The sequence below is a fragment of the Ambystoma mexicanum genome, chromosome 11, assembly GCF_040938575.1.
Source record: "Ambystoma mexicanum isolate Mex_15411 chromosome 11, UKY_AmexF1_1, whole genome shotgun sequence".
Taxonomy (NCBI): Eukaryota; Metazoa; Chordata; class Amphibia; order Caudata; family Ambystomatidae; genus Ambystoma; species Ambystoma mexicanum.
Window position 1 is genome coordinate 213,753,164 of NC_090934.1, and position 8,028 is coordinate 213,761,191.

Consider the following 8,028-nt stretch of genomic DNA (forward strand, 5'->3'; position numbering starts at 1 on the left):
TTCCCTGTGCTACTCTAAAGTCTTTAATATACTCTTATGAACCCTCCCAATAGTATGTATTTTGCCAACCCCTGAAGCCTGAAAAGTAGATCCACGCAGGCTTGACTTGTGGCCAACTTTGCACAAGACCTGCAGATGAACTGGCCTGCTTTTAAATCTCAGTTACAAGTTTAATGGTCTCCAATACAGAGTGTAATTTGATTTCTGACTTTGAGAACATTCAGACATGTTACTGCTCATTTTAATATAGCCGATAAGAAATGTATAGCCATTAAGATAGCTCAGTGGGATGGGTGCTCGCTGCTGCAATGTATGTGTGATCTGCAGGTTCGATACCCGGCCAGGCCAACTCAGCCTTTCATCTTTCTAAGGTTGACAAATGCGTACCAACACAGGTTGGGTGATATTGTATGTACATTTGTTCAAGTGCTTAAGCTTAAGTGCTATTTAATAACACATCATTATCATTTGGTCATGGACGTCTGCTTGCATTCACAGTAATTTGGTAATATGGGCCTATACACACTGATATTAATGATACATATGGTGATCCATTCTTGTATGAAATGTATATCACATTACAGTGCTATCATAACCATATTTTTCATAGTGTACTTAGGAACAATGCTATGTGATGCCACTTCCTGTTTGTTCAAGGGGTCAAAGGTTGTGTTCCGTGGCTTTCTGTGATGTCACTTCGGGGTGGGGGTCAAATTATATAATTTCCTGTGATGTCGTCAGAGGTTAAGGGTCATGTCATGTCACTTCTGCTACCCCTGTCATTTTGGTGAAATGACGTCCCTGACTAGGAGTACAGTAAGCTTCATAGTGGTTGCACAGAGCCGGTACCTTGTCCGAGAAAATTGCATATGGTGCCCTCATGTATCTCTCTCATAGGTTGTGTATTTTTTTTCTTCCTACTTCCCCGTTCCCGTACTCTCATCGTGGTTCCCCCACATTCACTTTTCTACCTTTCCCAGCCTAACCTTGGCTCTGTCACTTCTAACAGTTGTCTTGGCATTCCCACATTATACACCTGCCATGTACAGCAGCCGCCTTAAAACCACTACCTGATAATTCTGGCTTCGACACTTCAAGAGCTTTCCACGCACATCGCACAACCATGAATCCAGTAATCTGAGTACTTCTACCACAAAGCGCCAGCACTGGAAAATGTTTCTTACCATGCGTTTTCTTATTTTCCCTCTTTCTAGATCAGCATTCCACCTGACCCCTACTTATACAATCCTGTTCCCTCTACCCCAATCCGATTGCAGCTTCCCAATTTGTTAGCTCTGTGCGTCTATCCCATTGGTGTTTCTCCCAGACAACACTCTTTGCCCGGTTCTACTTCCTTTTTCTTCCACAGAGTAGAGTCTGCTTAACTTGTGTGCACAATATTACAGTAAGCATCAGAGAGGGGCATGTTTACCCATTAATACCCATGGCACAGTAACTGGCACAAAGTGATGTTCATGTTGAACGTTCTGCCAGTGGCAGCATGTATATTGTAATTGATATATATATATAGTATAATGAAAACGGGGGTAGGAATGCGCTTGACACTGTTAAACTAAAGTAAATCAACAGTCTTGCTGAATACAATGTTTTTAATAATAAAGCTTTCTTTGAAGAACAGCCGACACGTGTTTCGACACTTAGGTCGTTTTCAAGGCTGGTTAACACACATCGTAAATAAGAATAATATAGATGTTCAAAAAGATAACAAAGAAATAATCATTGAATACATAGCAGTAGAAAGATAATCGTTAAAATAAAGTACACATCGATATTCCAAAACGATAACGGAAATGCAAAAATAAAATAAAATGAATAAACATACCAGGAAAACATGCAGAGGGCGAGGTACAGCAGTTGTGGATCAGTAAAAACACAGTGAAATCAAAGATAACAAGAAAAGAAACGATTTAGAAAAAGATATAGACAATGTTCAGATGAGAAATCATCCATACGTATTACAGTTGGTACTCAAATATCATCTTAAAACTAACTGTAGCCAGCACCCCGTGGCACAACCACATGCGAGCCCAGACACCAGGAAAAAAAAAAAAAAAAAAAAAAAAAAACAAAGTGCTAATCACAGTCCAGAATAACCCAAAATTAAATGGAGGGATATTGTAAATACAGCATCAGCTAATATTACGTGATACTAAATAATTAAAAGATACCAATTATATAGAGTAGCATAAGGATAATGCAAAATTCCTTTCGATGATAATATGATACAGAAAAGTCACTTACCACACAAAACTAAAGATCATCAATTAGCTGGTTATATCCTATTCAAAGTAAAAATATATAAAACAAAAATAGAACTCAGTACAGGAGCTATGAAATCAATTGAACAAAATGATGAGGACTAAAATAAATCACTCACCGGATCAAAATATTGAAAAAGTTCCCATCACTTGGGAAATATGGCGAAATGCAAAAGAACAAGGTACTAGTTGCCGTATTGGCCGACTGAATTATATAGCCTGAAAGGAAACCGGATCTAATAAGAAAGCTGTCGATTTCAATCAGTTAAAGATTCAATATTCACCAAGAGGAAATTACTTACTCGATATATCGAGTGAGAAACATATATACCAGGATAAATTCAACCGTCAATGATCGAAAGCTTCCAAGATAAAGTGTGTCGCTAAAGACGTCACAGAAGTGACGGCGACGTAAGTGTGTCGCTAAAGTGTGACGTCTTTAGCGACACACTTTATCTTGGAAGCTTTCGATCATTGACGGTTGAATTTATCCTGGTATATATGTTTCTCACTCGATATATCGAGTAAGTAATTTCCTCTTGGTGAATATTGAATCTTTAACTGATTGAAATCGACAGCTTTCTTATTAGATCCGGTTTCCTTTCAGGCTATATAATTCAGTCGGCCAATACGGCAACTAGTACCTTGTTCTTTTGCATTTCGCCATATTTCCCAAGTGATGGGAACTTTTTCAATATTTTGATCCGGTGAGTGATTTATTTTAGTCCTCATCATTTTGTTCAATTGATTTCATAGCTCCTGTACTGAGTTCTATTTTTGTTTTATATATTTTTACTTTGAATAGGATATAACCAGCTAATTGATGATCTTTAGTTTTGTGTGGTAAGTGACTTTTCTGTATCATATTATCATCGAAAGGAATTTTGCATTATCCTTATGCTACTCTATATAATTGGTATCTTTTAATTATTTAGTATCACGTAATATTAGCTGATGCTGTATTTACAATATCCCTCCATTTAATTTTGGGTTATTCTGGACTGTGATTAGCACTTTGTTTTTTTGTTTTTTTTTTTTTCCTGGTGTCTGGGCTCGCATGTGGTTGTGCCACGGGGTGCTGGCTACAGTTAGTTTTAAGATGATATTTGAGTACCAACTGTAATACGTATGGATGATTTCTCATCTGAACATTGTCTATATCTTTTTCTAAATCGTTTCTTTTCTTGTTATCTTTGATTTCACTGTGTTTTTACTGATCCACAACTGCTGTACCTCGCCCTCTGCATGTTTTCCTGGTATGTTTATTCATTTTATTTTATTTTTGCATTTCCGTTATCGTTTTGGAATATCGATGTGTACTTTATTTTAACGATTATCTTTCTACTGCTATGTATTCAATGATTATTTCTTTGTTATCTTTTTGAACATCTATATTATTCTTATTTACGATGTGTGTTAACCAGCCTTGAAAACGACCTAAGTGTCGAAACACGTGTCGGCTGTTCTTCAAAGAAAGCTTTATTATTAAAAACATTGTATTCAGCAAGACTGTTGATTTACTTTAGTTTAACAGTGTCAAGCGCATTCCTACCCCCGTTTTCATTATACTATTGTTAATTGTTGCCAGCCTTTGTGGATGGGTTGGTGGGTACGGAATTGCTGCTAGAGACGCCTTTTCTGAATATAGTAGTGATAAATAGCGCACAAGTATTCTGTTTGTGACTCCACACATTTTCTTGTCACGATATATATATATATATATTGTGCCGGCCTAAAGACTGAACGTTGCTGGTACAGGTAAATACACATGATGTGGGTACTAAAATGTGGCCTTTGTACATCCTGTGCGTACAAGTCTGTTGCTTTCTCTCTGAATGGCACTACCCTATGCACGGGTAGCCCTGCCGATCCCGAGCTCCCCGTTTCTGGATAACATATCGCCATGGGTATCACCCAAACGCATAGCAGCACACCGGCACCCAGGACCGCTGTACTTCCGACCTGCACCCATCAACCTGACAGGTTTTTCACGTCTGCCTCTCCCACTATTCCACTAAAAACCCCTCTCAGATTCTTTACTACAGAGCTACACGCATCAAGACACCAACCAATGGCAAAAGGGCCTGATTCATGTACCATTACTATTATATGTGGCATGTAAATGTATGCCCATCCTCTCTGTGTATATGCCCCTCAGTTAATGCATGCAGGGCCGGCCTTAGGGCAGGGCCGGCCGGGCGACCGCTCAGGTTGCCATTAACCCCCTGCCACACCAGCTCGGGGGAGTCTTTCAAGGGCTCCCCCGAGCTGGTTCGTGGGAGAAGGCGCAGGAGGCACCCCATTGAAATTAAATGTGCTCCACTCTTCTGCTGGCGCAGGGCTTTTCAGTGAGGGCGCAGGGAGCTTGGAGCTTTTAATAACAATAGGGTGCTGATGCATCTGCATCAGCACCCTATTGAGGTGATTACCTCCCCGCTCAGGCATGGGCGTTTTTCATTGGGTGCTGATGCTTTTGCATCAGTACCCTATTCCAGTGATTAACTCCCTGCTCAGGCGCGGCAGAGGGGAGTAAAAAAAAAAATGTGACAACCCGGCCTTCCCAGCATTGACAAGTGACATTTTCCTTAGACTGCCCGGGGCGCTGCAGCCGCTAAGGCCAGCACTGTGCATATGTCACTGAGTTTCAGTGGTCGAAGTGGGCGAGAGCGGTTGAGAGTCTGGGGTAGAAACTAGAGGAGACGTTTAGAAATGCCACTGTGAGAAGGACCAGAAAACAGGAGGAGAGAGAGGGAGCTCGTGCTCAGAAGGCAACTTAATACGCAGTGCCCCCCCTTGGTTAGAATCTCAGAAAACAGCTCAGCGCATTAATGCATCCACTCCAGAAATGTGTGTGTAATCTGCAGCCATCGGCATGCAACGTGCAGGAATATGTCTGCAATCTTCAGAACTTGTGCACACAGTGCTGATCTCCAGAGATAGGCTTCCAACCTGCAGAGACATGCACGTGACCTGCAAACATGTGCGTGAACCAGTGGTCGAAGACTACAAATAAAAGTAGTGGAGCTCACAAACCCCATAGCTGCACCCTCTCAGACACACAATCCAAGCCCCCAAACAAAGACACCTGCTGTTTATGGGAATCCTACATTTTTATTTTAAAACGAAACCATTCCAGAACGGTTTCTTTTTAAAATAAAAGTATAGGAACAGTGACGCTTAAAAATAAAGAGTATAGGAGCACTGCTCCCGCCCACTTCGACCTCTGGTGTCAACCCACCATGGAGATGTTTGCATTACCTGCAGAAATCTCGGGGTAAACCCGTAAACACGCAGGTCCGAGGCTGGACTCCTAGTGGAGCCAATTGACCGTTGCAGGGCCACTAAAGCGAGCAGCGCTCAACAGGCACCCCAAAAGTCCGTGCTTTGCAGCGCGCATCGTACACAGCAAGTGGGTGATATCAACGGCATGCCCCTGCTTGAGCGTTTCCCGCCTCTCTGCCCATTCCCGCGAGGATGCAAATGATATCAATAGAAATATGGCGGCGCTGTACTTACACTACAGGGAGCAGGAAGGACGGCGCAGCGATATGCTCTCTCTCCGGCGAGCCTCTCTCTGCCTGCCCACGCCCTGGACACGGCCTTTTCACGGCATGCAGCCCTCTAGCACCCCGGGTAATTCCCCCCCCCCCTGCACCCGCCCCCACAGGCATTTCTGGGCTGTGCGGCTAGGATCATAATTAGCTGGAATCCAGTCCTAGTGGCCGGGGGGAAGACGAGAAAAGGCCAAGCGTGTCGCAAGCCGAAATCCGACCGTCCAGAGGCTGAGGAAAGCCGGCCTGGGGGCAGGGATGGGTCGGAGATGTCACTGCGTGAGTGCGTGACGAAAATCTGGCCACCAGGACTGGCGGCGTAGAGCTCTCGCTTGTTGACAATGCCTGGCTGTCTATCGCTGACAGCCAGGGCTTTCAGTGGGCTAGGGCTCAGGCGGAATGGCCCCAGAAATAATGTTCAAAGTGGCCCCATATTACACATTTTCAGCATGCCCAACCGTTTTTGCTATGGTAAAATTTGGAAAGGTCACACAAAGAGGCCCAGGGTGAAGAGGCCTACCGGGAAATCTCCATGGTTCCCTATAGGTCTGTCCACCTCTGGGCTCAGCTACTACAGGCCCAAAAGGTGCCCTCGAGCGTGGTTCTTGAGCTCCCGGGTCCGATTTTCCTCTGCAAAAAGTCAAAGAAAAGACGTCTCTTTTTCAATACAGCTTTTTTTATGGATAACAGTAGCTCGTTCCATAGCAGAGCAGCTGCGATGGAGAAGGCTCGCCCTCCAATGCGCACACGTCGGAAGGACAGTACGCATAGGCAATTGGCAGAGCGCAGACAACGGTTGGGACAGTAGCGGATGAACACTACAGGCAAAAATTCTGCGCCCTGATCATGCAACGCCCGATGGACGGTACATAGCGCTGTAAACTTGATGCGTTGCGTCACCAGGAGCCAATGAAGGGCTCAAAGTACCGTTGTGATGTGAGCTCCATAGGCGTACCTGTTGCGACGCAAGCTCCCAGGTTTTGTAGACATTGCAGTCACTGAACCAGCCCCTTCGGCTGTGCTAGGTATAGAGAGTTACAAATGTCCGGCCGGGATAGCACCAAAGCTGTCACCACCGGTGGACGTAAAAGGGCCGCGATCAAAGGAAGCACTTTAAGTAATTTGAGGTGAAAGTGGCCGGCTTGACATACGGCTGCAATTTGACGATCCATCGATAGAGATTTTTTACCTTTACCGCTGGAGTAGGAAGGGGGCCAAGAAAAGAGGGCCAGAAGGAGGACAACGAGAGTGAAAGGTCAGCAGGACAGCCCACCACCAGCACCTCAGTCTTGTCTCTGTAAAATTTTAGCCAATTGTGCATCATCCAATCTCCCACGGCCGCCAGGCACCCCGAAGGCACGACAACACCTCAGCCTGATCAAGATTTAAGCGGATCAGGATCTGGGTGTCGTCGGCATAAGAGTAGCACCTGACGTCAAAGGAGCTGATGAGACACACAAGTGCCCAGATATAAATATTAAAAAGAATCAGAGACAAGGCAGAGCCCTACGGTACCCCACAGCTGAGATGGCAGGGGGCAGAAAGAAAAGGGGGCATAGAGAGAGTCTGCGCATGATCCGCTAGGAACGACATGAACTAGGACAGCACCTGCCCAGATATACCCATCTGGGCAAGGCGAGACAGCGTAGTCGGGTGGTTGACAGTGTCAAATGCTGCATTGACCTACTTTGATTTAATTTACATATTTGAATATTTTTATTTTTGTTGATTTTTTGACTACTGTACATGCTGTATTTAATGTATCTTTAAAAATCTACCCATCATCCCAGGTATGAAAGCCAACTCTCCATAATGTACATGCGCTGCATATCCTTTTAGTTTTGGCTATTAAGTGTTGCATAGAAGCCAAAGCTATTTCACTGGAGTAGCGCTACAAGCGAGATGGGACGTTACGCTATCTTACATTTGTATTGCACCTCCTGCCATAGTTTATGGCTTCGAAGCGCTTGCCCGTCAGAGAAGTAAAGGAGGAGTCTGATAGAACATTCAGTAGTGGAAGTGAGATGCAAGGTCGGGGAGATCATTGGGATGAGGGCGAGACATAGATAAGATGCACAAGAAGGACTGAGAAGGTAGAGGAGCAATGTGTACAATTGGCCCGGATTTATCGTGGAACTCAACTGTATTCTATGGGACGCAGCCCCAAGAGGAGCGATAGCTGGTGAGGAGGTGTTCTC

General features: G+C 44.2%; 1 protein-coding gene across 2 annotated transcripts in view; it reads right to left on the reverse strand.

Annotated features, from left to right (window-relative positions):
* The window catches only part of LOC138503275 (uromodulin-like), a 194,545-nt gene extending 188,626 nt beyond the window's left edge, over positions 1–5,919 (reverse strand). For both annotated transcript variants that reach the window (XM_069622877.1, XM_069622878.1), the window contains exon 1: positions 5,796–5,919. The gene's annotated coding sequence lies outside the window, so the exon portion shown is untranslated. The remainder of the gene's footprint in view (positions 1–5,795) is intronic.
* Between the last annotated feature and the right edge of the window lie 2,109 nt (positions 5,920–8,028).